Source organism: Myotis lucifugus, unplaced genomic scaffold (assembly GCF_000147115.1).
Source record: "Myotis lucifugus unplaced genomic scaffold, Myoluc2.0 scaffold_2635, whole genome shotgun sequence".
Taxonomy (NCBI): Eukaryota; Metazoa; Chordata; class Mammalia; order Chiroptera; family Vespertilionidae; genus Myotis; species Myotis lucifugus.
In genome coordinates this window covers 8,706-12,351 of record NW_005873683.1, presented here as the reverse complement: position 1 = coordinate 12,351, position 3,646 = coordinate 8,706, and positions in this window count along the sequence as shown.

The window sequence follows — 3,646 nt, the reverse complement described above, 5'->3', positions numbered from 1 at the left end:
AAGCCCCATCGGAACGGACGCCCCATTTGGCGGGACCTCAGCACAGCAGCAGCGCTGCCCGCCTGAAAGTTCATGAAAATCCACCTTCCTGGCCCCTCATCGCTGGGTCCCTGTTCACAGCCCCACCCAGGCTGATGGGAAGTGTTCCCTTTCTGCTCCATCTGTGTCCCAACCCGGGCATCACAAACCCTGACATTCCATTCCCGCTGCTGGAGCACATAGTGTGGCTTTTGTGTGCCTCGCTGCCCTTGACTGATAGAATCTCAAGGTAGGAACCAGTGAGCGCGGGGGGGATGTCAAAGGCCTTCAAGATAACATCACAGTCAGCTAGGGATGCAGGATGCTCCCCTGGCGGGATAGGGGGTGAGCTCAGCAAGCTCCACACCTAACACAGCAGCACCGATAGACTCTGCTCTTCTCCCTCCTCCGGAAGCACAAGTAGGATGTGGGAGTCGGGGGGGTCTGATGGTTTGGTGGTCTGATGGTCTGAGGAAGCCATCCTCCGTTGCCATGGTTCCCCGCCCCCAGCCACCAGCGAAGAGCAATAAGTAAAAGCTATGAAATTCCAAAGAAAACCAAGCTGACTTTCTCCATCAAGGATTGTGTCTATATAGGAAAATCCACAAGTACATACAGATGCACATGTAGAGGCTTGAGAACAGAGTCAGCAAGGTTTCTAGAGACAAAATCAAATTACAAAACTCAAACGCATCCGTATAGCACAGTGACCAATGAAAAACAGGATGGTATAAAAGATGTCATGGTCACATCAAAACTTACGGTGTTCCTGGAACATTCAGAGATGCACATCACAAATATCTACTATGCACTTCCTCAGTGGAGGAAATGGTACATCTGTTTGGGAGGACTTTACAGGTGGAAATAGATAGGCCTGGTCGGATGGCTCTGTTGGTGGAAGCATCCTCCCTACAGCACATTGGTTGCAGGTTCAATTCCAGGTCAGGGCACATACCTCGTTTCCATACCAGCTCAGAGAAAGTATTGGAGGCAACCGATTTATGTTCCCCCACCTCTCTCTCTCTCTCTCTACCTCTCTCTCTCTCTCTCTCTCTCTCTCTCTCTCTCTCTCTCTCCAAGCCACACGGTACAGACAGAAATGCAGAAGAGGAAATTTCCCCATAAGCTGTACCAGGTAAGATGGGCCTCAGGAACAGAGAAGGGGCCAGGCTGACTCACCTCAGAGCATAAAGCCCATCCTAAAGCAACCCACACGAAAGAACTGGGGAAGGAAGCAACTATTTTCACATTCAAGAGGGGCCACAGAATTCATGCCAGAGAGAGAACTCTGTATGTGTATATGCATGTGTGTGTACGTGTGTGTGTGTGTGTGTGTGTGTGCACGCGATTTACAAATAAACTAATGAGAAACTTTTGTGGAGGTGAGACTCACATGACATAAAATTTCTAATGCTAGTTTCGGGTGTGTGACCTTCAGAGCTGCTTATCACTACACTTCCCCCATCACTTTCGGTACCGCGGGCCTACTATGCGCCTTCCCCATACCTTCCTTGTCCCTGTGGGAATCTGATGTGGGGTTTTGAATATTAATGCCCTAATGCACCAAGAAAACCCCCACAGGCCTGAGGAGATCTTTCATGGTTCTGTAGGATTGCTGATGTTGCGTCTCTTTTCATGACTTTGTTGGCCATTTGTCCATCATCTTTGGAGAAATGTCTAGTCAAGGTTTAGCTCATTCTTCAGTTGTGTTATTTGGGTTTCTTATGTTGTCTTGTGTGAGTTTGTAATACATGCTGGATATTAACTCCTTACCAGATACATCTTCTCTCCCATCCTGGAGTCTGGAGTCTGGTGAGAGTGTCCTCTTGTGCTCAGGTTTTGAAGTTGGTACAGTCCCACTTGTCTATGTTTGCTTCCCTTGTCTGTGCTTTCAATGTAAATATGCAGGAAATCATTGCAAAACCCAATGTGCTGGGTTTTCCCCCTATGTTTACCTCTGAGAGTTTATAATGGTTGGTATTATATTTAGGTCTTTAATACATTTTTGCATAGAGGAAAACGATTCTGTGATGGAAACCCAGAACTGCATGAGAGGAACAACTATAAGGGGTAGTTTTCAAAATAGTCATTGTTTTCCTGCAGTGTGTTCTCACAGTGGGGTCTAAAGACGCTGAACTCACAGAAAGAGAGTAGACGGTGATGCAGGTGCTGGGGGTGGGGAAATGGGGAGATGTTGGTCTAGGGTAACTTTCAGCTACAAGATGAACAATTCCTGGGGATGCACTGGACAGCATGGCAAGTACAATTAACAGGATTGTATTGAATACCTGAATGTTGTTATGGTTATACATCATCAGTGTTATAATCATAACAATGGTAATTACATGAGAGGATGGAAGTGTTGATGAACCTTATTGCGATAATAACTTCACTATGTAGGTGCATCAAATATGCACAATGCACACCTTAAACTTGCATGCATTCTATATCAAAAATATCTCAATTAATCTGGAAATAAAATAATTATTTACATCCAAGTAATTATTAATGTTCTCTAAAGTTTATCAAATTTATAGCTGTAAGCTATATGACAATAACAATACAAAATGGTGAGAGTATAGGTGGATGTGTCTTAAATGTTGAAATTTTTTATTGTTATAGAATAGATACAGTCCAGCCAGTGTGGCTGAGGGGTTAAGCATCAATCTATGAACCAAGAGGTCAGGGTTCGACCCCCGGTCAGGGCACCTGCCTGGGTGACGTGCTTCGTCCCCAGTAGGGGACGTGGAGGAAACAGGCCATCAATGACTCTCTCATTATTGATATTTCTATCGCTCTGTCTCCCTCCAAATTCCTCTCAGAAATCAATACAAATATTTTAGAAAATAAGAAGAGATATAAATACCAATTGAAGAAATTACAAGGAATAAACAAAATCTGTTACTTGAAACTGGTTCAACACCAGCAACAACAACAAGAGGAGATCCAGATGGAATTGGACTCAAGAAACTCCCACCGACACTAAATAGTAAGATCAATTGTCATGTGATATCACAGAAACGTTCTCATTTATGATTAAATGCTGGGATGTGTTATGACAATAATTCTGAGGTTGGCGTCTATGCACAGGGAGAGGAGAGCAGCTCGTAACTCTACTGTGTATCAGCACCTACAGATGGGAGACCAGAAGCTCAGGTGGTGACCAGGTAACTCCCGGGCAAGGGGAGGATAAGGTGCCAACTTCAGTCCGTCTCTGGGCCTGAGAATAGAGAGAGAGGAGCAGGGGGTGGGGGATGAGTGGGCAGAACCAACGGAGAGAAAGAAAGAGGGGGGAAGGGAACAAGTCAAATGGGAGAAGCACAGGCAGAAACACGGGGCCGTCAGTGGGTGTGGATTATTGTTTATTTCTGTATCCTAGGATGTTTTGAGCCATTAAACAGATTGGAAGCCAAGGAGACACAGGGCCTCCCTAGGACCACCCATTCTCAGAGACAGCAAAGAATTTCAGATGCAAACCAACCAACCTGAGCCCGTATTCCCAGCCTCCCCACCTGCCCCAAATCACCCAGGACCTGTACCAGACACAAAGAGACCACGCCCACAGGCCCATCCCCCAGACTGACACACACCAGCTGGTCCTGAACTGCTCACCCTGCCCTGCCTTGGT